This window comes from Artibeus jamaicensis, unplaced genomic scaffold (genome assembly GCF_021234435.1).
Source record: "Artibeus jamaicensis isolate MK-2021 breed Jamaican fruit bat unplaced genomic scaffold, CSHL_Jam_final scaffold_584, whole genome shotgun sequence".
Classification (NCBI taxonomy): domain Eukaryota; kingdom Metazoa; phylum Chordata; class Mammalia; order Chiroptera; family Phyllostomidae; genus Artibeus; species Artibeus jamaicensis.
Genome location: NW_026522048.1, coordinates 6,329,907 through 6,342,827, shown reverse-complemented (window position 1 = coordinate 6,342,827; position 12,921 = coordinate 6,329,907).

Here is a 12,921-nt window from a genome sequence, read left to right as displayed (position 1 = left end):
CCAGGCCCGAACCTAGACTCTTAATTCTAGCAACTAAAAAAAAAGTTTTAAATGTTCAGATGAATAAATTTAGAATGAAGATAAATAACACAGATTATAGGTTCAAGGTACAGTGCAGGGCCACTGGGTTGAAATCAACAAGAATTTTAGGAATACTAGAAAATATTACATGTATTTACATTTAAAATTAAATGCATAGGTAGCATAATACAGATTCAGTGGTTTAAATAAAAAACTTATGTAACTACAAGTTTAATATAAGCTAACAGCATGATGAGAATATATACATATATTAAGATGTGTAATTAAGATATTTATATGTATATATACACATCTTAATTTATTCAGGCCTCAGAGGGCTTTGTCTAATTTTGGATTCATAGCAAAAAGAAAAAAGTGTTTTGAAGAGACACCCAGAGTTGTTTAAAAAGCAATAATGTAATGTGATGACGGCTGAAGGAACCTGAGTGCTAACAAGACCATCTGGCCTGTTGTGGGTTAGAGATGAAGATACTGTTGGATAAGGGTATATTATTGTTTTAGAAAATTGGCAAATTGACTAATTCTGTGCTATTTCTAAAGATAAAATTAGGATTAAAAAGGCAAACATAACTGAAACATACTTGGCTGAAATAAAATTTAACTTTCAAGAAATTATCAGTTTGTACCAGAGAAATAAACTTCCTTACCAAACTGAGAACTGACTACTAAAAGAAGTGTGAGCAGAAACCATGAACTAACTGATTCTCATGACTCCTACACTAGATTTAAATTAGAAAATAGAATTTATAGTCTCCTGGCCAAGTAAAAAATCCATGTTTTTTTTTTTAATTTTGAATGTGAGTTTCATTAAGAACAGGGTCTAGCTCTCTCCATAGCCCTCATATTGGAAGCCTCTCTTAGGAACTGTGCCCTGAATCATAGTGTTTCTCTTATCCTTTCATCTGTAAGACAAGTGTGTAATTCACCTAATGAGAGCAATAAGCATCACAGAGCAGGAGGGTGCTATAACCCAGTACTGAACACAGAGAAAACAAAAGATTTTTTAAAAACAGATAATTATCCACTTATTCCAAACCTTATTTTAAAAGATTTTATGCAAGCCCTTATTGCTTATGATTTCTTTAGCAATTAATATCCAGAATCATTCTTATTTTTTATTGTAATCTGAGAAGTGTCATAAAATACTTTTCTCCCACAGCTTTAGCTTTCAACCTTTGTTTATCCCAGCACTTCCTTTTTCCAGTCATGGAATATTTTTTTACAAATTTCATAGGTAAGATAATAGGATACATGTAAAGAATAATATACATAAAATCCCTTGATGTTTGCACAGTGAGAGTTTCTCTTATTTATAGAGCATTTTTAAGGAAAAAAACTTAGGAGGAAAGCTAGCAAAGGTTGAAAAATCATTGCTTAAAAGTAAGCTTCAGATAGCATTTTAAGATAAACTTCAAATGCTATGCTTTTGCTAGATTTTCACCTCAAAAATATTTCTATTTGATTGATCTTTATGTGGTTTCATATATCCTCCGGTAAAAAAAAATGTTCTTTGAGGAATGTTAGCACATCACTCGGTGCAATACCACTGCAAGGGTGCTTAAAGGAAACGAAGAAAATTCTAACAGATTAATGTGCTAGCGTTTTAGAGTTGGAAATAGAGGCTGAAATTGCAAACTGTTGAATAAGTTTGGTGCTAAGAGGTCATTTATCCACTCACAAAGCTAGCACAAAATTGGTAGCTTCATGTGAGGTAACAACACTATTCCAGAACAGAAATGAGATGTGTATTTTTCAGAATAAGTGCTTTGTGTACATCACTTCAGAAGCGCTGCAATGTCATTTATATAAGGATAAATTTTCTGACATTTCCCAATCCATTTCCACAAAGATAACATTGTCAAATTTTCCTGAAGATGCCCCTGTGTGTTTTGACATCTCAAACCTATTTTAAAATCTACATAATTAGAATGAAATGAATGAGTCTTACTTTCCTTCCATGTTTTGAATACTAATTATAAAGTGTTTTAAATACAATGTGTTTTACTGCTTTCCAAACATATTGCAGCCTTAATGCAAGCTAATGTCCCTCCTCAGAGAGCTTCCAATACTGTTTTTTAGATCATCAAAATTCATCATGTTTGCTTTATTTTCTCCATTTTTTATGATAATAAATCTGAGCTTTAAAACAATAAAATAGTTTCACCAAAATCACCCAGGCTGCCATTGGCCGTAGTTTCATGAGTTCCATGGTTCTCATAGAAATAAGTTTCCATAAGAATCATAAAACTTATTCTCTCACTACTAAGAAACTATCTGAGCCTGTATTATAAATGAGACCTCAGCACCCCCAAAATAATTCTCCAAATCTTTTGAAATTCTGTTCATGCTATCTCATCAATCTAGAATATTTATGCAGGTGTTTTACCTTTAGACCATACAAACAAAGTCAAGGTTAGTATCTCCAGAAAGTAGAAAAAGAACATGTCACCCTTGTCTCACACTCTCTGCCTCGTGTTATTTTCAAATGAACTTGGATTAGTTTAGTTATAGTTTTCATTTTGCATTGAAATATTAAACTATGGACTGTTCTAAACTACCATATTTAAATGAGGAAATAAAAATAAAAATATCTAAAATGGTACTAAACTATAAGAAAACTTCCAGTTGAAGTAAAAATAATTGATTTTTTTTACTTCAGGATGTAAAGAAGTTCCCTCTAGGATGAGAGAAGGTCCCTGAAATATCAGAACTTCCTCCCCTTATACTCTCTCTCCACTTTAATGTTCTCCTTTTCTCTTGTTCTCTTCACCCTGCTATACATAACCTCTTAATGCAGAGAATAAATATGGGGAACACAAAAAATTCTAGGAGGATTTTTATGAAATTAGGATAAAAAGATGAATATAGATACAAAAATTAGGTATGACTTTAAAATAAGCTTTAGCAAAAATACCAGAAGTCAGGTATAAAAGTGAGTGTTACTTAAAATCTGAGGTGACTATGCAATAGATATCACTAGAAATGTAAACCTTCAGAGCATGGGACTCAATTTTTGAAAACATGCTTCTTTCTCCGGGCACAATTTATTTTCAGGTAAATTTCTGGGCTCTCATGCTTTCTTAGAAGAAAATCCCCCAACAACTCCCTCTTGAATTTCCCTTCTGTCTGTAATTGTCAAAGATCCTAAGGACCGGTAGTCTAAAATAGACTTCCTTCTGACTTCTAGACCAAAAAGGGAGATAATTAGTTTGGGATCATCCTCCTTTGATCTGCTCCCTGCTCACTGAACTGACAGTGGCACTCGTTTGATTCCACTCTTGCTGAAATGAGAACAAGTTGACCCAGATTTCCTGTACAGGCCTTGTGGCTCTGTGACAGAGAGTAACCACATTCCTCAGTCTTAACTTGACCAAGGATGTTCCTTGCTTGTCCTTCCATGTTTCTAGTGCTTCTCTCAAGGGTTCCACTTGACCTTTGTCAACTTTTAAGAAAAAGATGTTACATCTTTTGTCCTCTAGACAAAGGGGACTATTCACTCAACTCCTGAGGAGCTACAATAAGGGGGTATAATAAGAAATGAATAATATTTCTTATTAGTAGTATTACCCAAGCCTCCACAATATGTGTATATCTCTTCTTTGCAGCATAATAAAGTTTAAATGGGGGTAGAAGTGAAATGTATATACCCATTTCCCAGAGAAATATCTCTAAGGAAAGTAGTGGATGGAGCAACAAATGTGAAGGGAAACAGAAAGGACTTAACCTGGGCATCAGCTATACATGGAACTTCAACCAAAACTCAGAGTAGAAGCCTAAGAATCATAAAGCCTTTATTAAAAATGACAGAAGAAAAGAATGCCACTAATGGGAGGGATTCCTTCCCATGTCCATCAGAGGGATGGGAATTCTAATTTCAAGAATTCAAAGGTCGCATATACCAGCAAGGGAAATTTGTAAGTTTCCGCCTACCTTAGAGTAAAAAACTGATTTATTTTCACCAATTTCATGTTGATTTTGTTTGCTTGATTATTAGATTGGCATTGTGGAAGATATAAAAAAACTAGAATGGTATTTTTTGATGAAGCTTTTGCTATACTTGAAATTGGTTTTAATTTTTGGTAATAACCAAAAATCATTTGAAATCAAGCACATTACCTGGGAGGAATATTTGAGCTGTATAATGCTGATTTACATTTAACATGATCTATAATTCTATTCTGAATATGAATGATGGTGATGGTTATACAGCAATAAAATTACACTTAATACCATTGAACTACACACTCAAAAATGGTTAATTCAGTGTTTTGTTATGTGTAATTTACCCAATGAAAATAAATAAATAAAATGATCTGGAATTCTAAATCGAGTACTGATTGACTGATACATTTTTACATTTTCTGGCAGTACTTTTATATCTGTAGTTCTGGTATACTTGTTTTTATAAAGATCACTACTTTATAGACAGATAATTTTATCAAAAAACAGAATGCTTAAAACTCTAAGAGCTAGGAAAATTCATGCAATGAGCAAATTTTGAATATATTTAAAAGCTAATGAAAATGTTAAAGTACACTTTTTGAAAAGTTATAGCATGACTTCCACACAAGTCTAAAATATTTTTCAAAGATGCTACTAACTTTAATAATTCAGGAAGCAGTAAGATGATAAGGTTAATTAAAAGAAAAATTTGAGAACCAAGAATCTATACAGTCACTCAGTCAACAGAATGCTGAAATAAACTTACTAATAGACATAAAACTGGTTAACGTCCTATAAGGCCATAATGTTGTAACTTTTGGGTTATCTCTTCCACTAAACAAAAATCTAAATGTTCACACGTAACAGTTAACAGTCTTCAGAGCACAAATAAAATATTAAATGCTAATGTCAAGCACAAGTGCTTTCTCCTGTATAAAGAAATACATTTTGAGTGAGTTTATCATTATAAAAAGACCTGGAAATATATGCAAAATTTAAGAAGGAAAGGCCATCCACCTGTTTTATTCTAAATTTGGATATTTTTTAAACAAAGGAAAGTAAAACACAAAATGAAGTTCTGTAGAGAATTATCATCAAGTTAAGAGTTTAATTTAAAATTTCTTCTTTTTAAAACTGAACTGAGATTCTTGGACAAGGCGAAAAGAAAAAAAAAAAGAAAAAGAAAGAAAGAAAGATAAAGAGAGAGAGAGAAGAAGAAAGAAAGAAAGAAAGAAAGAAAGAAAGAAAGAAAGAAAGAAAGAAAGAAAGAAAGAAAGAAAGAGAGAAAGAAAGAGAGATGGGAAGGGGAAGGAGAGAACAGAAAAGGACTTGGTTAACCCCAGTGGTAAGATCCACCTCAGACTTCTAGGGTCCAAGATAGAAGCCAAGTTAAACTACATCCTTTTCTTCTGTGTTGTGTCCTCTCTTCCAGGGCATTCTTTGTGCACTTTGCTGGCTTTACAGGAGATGGGAGCTGTGCCTCAGCTTCATGCCTAGTTTTGAAAACCCCCTTTTCTGGTCCCCACCTAGCCCCATTGTCAGGCACGGGGACCCTGACTTCCTAGGGCTGGGCCTTTGGAGAGCAGACTGGCAGGAATGACTTGCATTCCAGAGGCACAGCGGAAAGCTGGAGGGATGATGGGTAGAAAAGGACACATTAGACAATTCTGATTCATCCTCTCTGACCAAGTCCCCACAACAAGGACTTCTGGTCAAGATGGAAGTGTAGGTGAGTATGCTTTGCCTCTTTGCACAACTACAGCAAAAATCACAAATATACTACAAAACAAATATCACCCAGATTCATCATAACATCAAGCTGCACAGAAGTCCAATAACTGAGGATATAAAGAAGGCACAAAGGGAAAAAGGGAGGGATTTGGAGGAAGAAATAGGAAGGACACAGGGATGAGAACTAAGGGGGGCGGAAATGGGAGGGAGGTGGGGAGCATGGGGCGGGGGAGGCTGGGATGGGAGAAATAGACAAAAAACTGTACTTGAAAAATAACTAAATAAAAAATTTTAAAAAAAGAAGGCACATTTATTCTGATGTGAAGGATGGTCAGAGATGTGGAGACTCACAGACAGGCATGGAGATGCAGAACGGGTGGTCCCATATTTAAGTATGGTGCATAAAAATTGAGAGGGATACCTCAGGAGCAAGGGATCCCAGTCCCAGACCAGATCACCCAGCCCAGGATTTCAGTGAAAGAAAGATAAGTTCTCATAACTTCTTGCAACAAAACCAGCAGGGAATGGGGAGGTGGAAGAAGCTGCAGGATTCTCAGGAGACTTCTCTTAAAGGGCCCACAATGGTCTTAGGGCTTACACAGACCCATTCCCTCTGGTACTCAGCACTAGGGAAACAGCTGGAAAGACACCAGTGGCATATGGGAAGAAAGCAAAATGACTGGCAATGGGTCCAGTGCCAGGAGACATCTTCCCACTGGGAAAATCTCCAGAGGCCAGGCAGAGGCAATGTCCCTTCTCTGAGTCCTCTCCCACTCAGAGCTACAAAATGGTGACACAAGTTGCCCCAACTTGGCAGTTACCTAATGCTTAGCCCCAAGCAACTTACAGGTATGCTTTTTTTATAATAGGCCACACTGCCAAGATAGGGAGTCAAAGCAGCTCTAATACACAGAAACAAACACAAGGAAGCTGCCAAATTGAGGAGATAAAGAAATACGACACAAATGAAAGAACAGAACAAAACTTCAGAAAAAGAGCTAAATGAAATGGAGATAAGCAACCCAGCTGATGCAGAGTTCAAAACACTCATTATTAGGATGTTCAAAAAACTCATTGGCTACTGAAACAGCATAAAAAAGACCCAGGCAGAAATGAAGCTTACATTAAGTGAAATAAAGAAAAATCTACAGGGAACCAACAGTGGAGGGGATGAAGCTGAGAATCAAACCAATAATTTGAAACAGAAGGAAGACAGCACTCAATCAGAACAGCAAGAAGAAAAAAGAGTTGAAAAAAACAAGGATAGACTAAGAAGCCTCTGAGACATCTCCAAACATACCAATTCCAAATCATAGAAGTACCAGAAGGAGAAGAGGAAGAGCAAGAAATGGAAAATTATTTTAAAAAATAATGAAGTAAAACTTGGTGAAGTAAAATTTGCTGAAGGAAATAGATATACAAGTTCAGGAAGCACAGAGAGTCTCAAACAAGTTGGAGCCAAATAGGACCATACTAAAGACATCATGATTAAAGTGCCAAAGGTTAAAAATAAGGAGAAAATCTTAAAAGCAGAAAGAGAAAAGCAGATAGTTACCTACAGAAGCAACCCCATAAAGCTGTCAGCTAATTTCTCCAAAGAAACTTGGCAGGCTAGAAGAGACTGGCAAAAAGTATTCAAAGAGATGAAAAGCAAGGCCTACAACCCATATCACTTTATTCAGTGAAACTATCATTTAGAACTGAAGGGAAGATAAAGTGCTTCCCAGACAAGGTAAAACTAAAGGAGTTCATCATCACCAAGCCATGATTATATGAAATGTTAAAGAGAATTATATATGAAAAAGAAAAGCAAAACTATGAACATTAAAATGGCAATAAATTGACAACTATCAAAACTGAATCTAAAAAAACCTAAGCAAACAAGCAGAACAGGAACAGAATCATAGATATAGAGATCATTTGGAGGGTTATCATTTTGGAGGGAGAAAGGGCAGAAGGGATAAAAGGTGCAGGGAATAAAAAGTAAAACAATGGCAGATACAAAATAGACAGGGGGGATGTTAAGGACAGTATAGAAAATGGAGTAGCCAAAGAACTTATACACATGACCCATGGGCATGAACTGAGGTGGTGGTAGCATTGCTGAAAGAAATGGGGGTACTAGGTGGAAGGGGGCAAAGGGGAAAAATTGGGACAACTATAATAGCATAATCAATAAAGTATATTTAAAAATAAAAAATAAACAAATGGGACTACATCAAACTAAGAAGTTTTTGCACAGCAAAGAAAACCATCAACAAAACGAAAAGGAGCCTTTGTATGGAAGAACATACTCACCCATATAGCTGACAAGGGATTAATAACCAAAATGTGTAAAGAACTTACAAAACTCAACACCAAAATAACAAATAATCTAATTAAAAATGCATTATTTGCCCTTCAGGGCGAAGGACCTGAATAGACAGTTCTCCCAAGAGGACATATAGATGGCCAACAGATAGATACAAAAATGCTCAATGTCACTAATCATCAGAGAAATGCAAATTAAAACCACAATGAGATGTCACCTCATACCTGTCAGAATGGCTAAATGGCTATCATCAATAAATTAACAAACAAGTAGCTGGGGAGGGTGTGGAGAGTAAGGAACCCTTTTGCACTATTGATAGGAATGCTGATTGGTCCAGCCACTATAAAAAACAGTATGGAATTAAACTCAAAAATTAAAAATGGTATGCCTCATGACCTAGCAATTGTGTTTCTAGGAATTTACGTGAAAAAGTTCTGAACACTAGTTCTTAAGTACATATGCACCCCTATGTTCATTGCAGTGTTGTTTATAGTGCAATAGCCAAGATTTTTAAGCAACCCAAGTGGCCATCAATAGATGAATAGATAAAACAACTATAGTACACAGTTGTACCATACAATAGAATACTACTTGGCTGTAAGAAAGAAGAAAAATTTACTATTTGTGATAGCAAGATGGACCTGGAAAACATTATGCTGCCTGAAATAAGCCAGTCAGAAAAAGATAAGTACCATATGATTTCGCTCACATGTGGAGTCTAATAAACAAACTGAACTAACAAGTAAAATAGAATCAAACTCAGAGATAGAGAGCATGCTGCCTGCTCTAGTGATAGGGGGGCAGACTATTTAGGAGTGTGGAAGGATGGAGCAAAAAAGAAATCAGTAATAAAGAACTCACAGACATAGACCACAATGTGGTGCTTGAGAGTGGAAGGTGGAGGTGGAAGAGGGTATTGGGAGTACAAAGGGAGATGGAAAAGTAAATAAATAAATAAATAAATAAATCTTTGGAAACAAACAAAAAAACTAAGCTGAGATATTAAGAAAGAACAAGGCTGCTTATTGTAGGTAGAAACATATTACTTTTATCAATTGCAAGCACAGATTTTGAGACATTAATTTAATGTTACAAGTAATTAAAAATTTTCATGAAATTCAAACTTCAGTGTCCACAAATAAAGTTTTCTTGGAACACACAAAAAATATCTTTCAATTTAGAATAGCACATATTCCATTCAAGTACTGAAAAAAGATTAAAAGTAGAAGGATATGGCTAACTTTACTTTTTAAAAATTGGTGTTCCTCAGTAAAGCCTTTTTCTCTAATTGTTGGAGTATCTTGTGGAGTTTTGCCCCATATGGGAAGCCACTCAGCATCAACTGACACATCAGGATACCAGATTCAGCAAGCATGCAGAAGAAATCCATGTCTTTAATTTGATAGCTCCATATCAGGAAATAGTTTTGCCTTTTATATTTTTGTTTTTATTCCACTGAAGGCCCATTTAAAATAATTACAATACCATTCCTAGCATAGGAATAGGACCAGACAGCCAGTCTGAACGTTCATGAGCGTGTGACATAGGAACATTTTTAAACCATCACCATCACTTTTTTGACAAAGCTTTATGCTTTCCTTAATGAGTTTTATAAAATATCTTTAGCCCTGGTTGGTGTGGCACACTTGATTGGAGCATCTTCCATAAGCAAAAGATTGCATGTTCAGTTCCTGGTCTGGGCACATACCTATTGTGTGTTCGATCTCTGGTCTGGGTGTCTATGGGAGGCAACTGATTGATGCTTCTTTCTCACATTTTCTCTCTTTTTTCCTCTCTTCTTTTCTCTCTAAAAACAATGAAAAAGTGTCCACAGGTGAGAAGAAAAGGGTTTTTTAAAAATGTTTTTAATACTTTATCCCTAGGACAAAGTAGCTCTTTATTCACAGGATCATCCAAATATTTATTTGTCCACAGAAAAGTATTAAGCACAGTTTGAAAGCAAATGAAATTTGAGAATGCAAGCATTGAACATTCATCCTAGAAAATATTTTTAATAAAAGAAAAAGCCCTAGAATAATTAGCAACATATAAATAATGCCAACTAATTGCCATATATTTAGATAAGTAATTATAAAATATTAATGCACTTATTTAATAAATATTTTGGTTTTCATCACTATTTGATTTAATAATATTGCTAGACTTAATGATAGATATAGAAAAAGCATTAGTACAAGTCAGCTTACAAATCATCAGTTATATGAAGGTTTATGTAAAGTATTTGAACTAAAATTTTCAAACAATTTATATTCAATAGTTCACTCACATTGTCCCCAACCCAACCATTCATATAATTGAATAATAAATATAAAATGTGTATTATTACACATTATTATATCCTACTTCTCCCACTTATACTGCATCAATTATCATCTTAAGCAAATTATTTATCCTAATGCCTTACTTCCCTCAACTGTGTAGTGAGATGATAATAGTTATCTAATGACATTGTTATGAGATTAAAATGAGTTAGTAATACATATAATGCACTGGAAAAGATACCAGCATGTTGTAATCACACAAAATATTGGTGCTTGTATTATAATTGTAATTATTAGTAATAGTAATCATAATAGAATGTTGCTTTTTAAAGTATCATATCTATATTGATCAAAAACATATGAGATTGAATTTATTCTCATAGTCTAGTTCTCTTGGTGAGATGACAGAAATCTAGAGTCAATGATAATGCAAAGGCAAAAAAGTGGTTTTGGTTGACTTAGTTTAATTAGGTTATGCATTTCCAGAAGAGGTGTTTATAAACCAAATCACATATTCTAAATTGATGTCACTGGTACCCTCTTAGCTTTACCTGTTTGCTTTTCCTTTGATAGCTCAGAAAACTAGTCTTTTTATTCAGCCCTTAACTATGTACTCTAAAGCACACATCCTACACACTTCACTCACCAAGCATCACTGAGGAGGATGCTCTGAAAATTCTATGAGGCCTGCATCTACCTTAGATCATTTGTTTATTCATTCAAAGAATGGACACATGCAAATTAAGTCATGCTTTCCCTGATTTAAGTTGTTGGTATATTTAACACATCTTATTAGAAAGACATATTTTATTAGAGTGTGTTTGTAATAAACCATGTAACTGGTACATTTGTTTTGTTTTGTTTTTGCTTTTAAATATAAATGCTAGTATTATATTTTAGTAAAAATAATTACCACAATTAAGTGCTACTTCACAAAAATTCCTGAATTCTATATATTTTGTAATATCATACCCACCTTACAAATGAGAAAATGTGATTTAGAAAAGTATATGTCTCACCAAAATCCACCTAAAAATAAAAAATAGAGCAAGAAATTTAAGTCATGTCAGAATGTATCTAAAGCCCCAAAACTGTCCTCACTAAGTAAAGAATGAACTGATTTTGGAAGAAAAAAGATATATATTCTATGAAAGAAAAAAATGACAAAAAAACATGGTTAAACATACTCTATAGTGACAAATGCTACATTTAAAATCTATTTTTAGATGTAAAATGTTCCTGTATGGAAATACAATATTTAAAGTATTTTATTTCAAATTTACTTTTAGGCTTTTTATAATTTTAATCTTTATTGTATTTTTCCATTAACATTTAATCCCCTTACACCCACCCCTCTCCAGCAATCTCCACACTGTTGTCCATGTCTATGAGTTTTTTTCCTTTTTGCTCAATCCCTCCATCCCCTAATCTGTCCCCAACCCACTAGCTGTCCTTGTGTTCATCTGAGTCTGTCCCCATTTACCTTATTAGTTCAGTTTGTTCATTAGACTCCACATGAGTGAGATCATATGGTGTTTTTCTGAAAAAATTAAGCACATATGAAGTTATGATAAATGTCTCTATGATTTCTTTTAAGATTAAAATGTCAGAGATTCTCAAAGACTGCAAATATTATTTGTATCTATATATAACATTAAAACTATTCAGCATCTGGAAAAAAGAAAAATAAGAAAGAAAGAAAGAAAAGAGAGAGAAATAAATAAATTAGTACATACATGGTAAGTACATCTGGCACTGAGTTGTTTTTCAAGGTTTTTTTAAAAAGCTGAATCACAACTGGGGAAAAACTTATAAAACATTAGCATTAATATTAGACTTTCTTCTTTAACCATTTTTTGATATATAAGTCTATATGTTAAAATAAATTATTACAATGAAAAAAACATGGAAAACACTGATAAATATTTAGATATATTTGGGTCAAGTAGAGGGATATTTTTTATGCCTTATTTATCCAATGGCATCCCCATAACTATACTTAGGTTCTCCAATGGAAAATAATTGTGAGTGGACTTAATACACTTCCAGAATTTTAGTTGGTCACATCTAAACATTGAATCTACCTAATAAATAAATAAATGTTTTTGGAAAGCATCATAAAAAAGTATCTAATATGTGTTTGAAAGATGGAAAAAATTTAGTCTATCCCAATATTGTATCTCCATTATGTTTCTCTCCCTAGTATTTTATTGCTGTTGAAACAAATTGTCACATACTTTGTGATTGAAAATTATGAAAACTTATTATATTACAGCTCTATAGGTAGGAAATTCAACACAGTAGTCACTGGGCTGAAACCAAGGTGTTGACAGAGCTGCATTCCATTCCACATAAGCCTCTGGAAGAGAATCTGTTTCCTTGCATTTTCCAACTTCCAGAGGCTGAACACATTCCTTGGCTAGAGCCACTTTCCTTCATCTTCAGCAACTCTGCACCTCTAGCAACATTCTTCCATAGATGCATTACTGTCTGATTCTCTTCTGCTGCCTCCCTCTCCCACTGATAAGGACCCCTGTGATTATAGTGGGTCCACTAGAATAATCCAGGGTAGTCTCTCTATTTTATGGTTGAAAGATTAACAATCTTAAATCC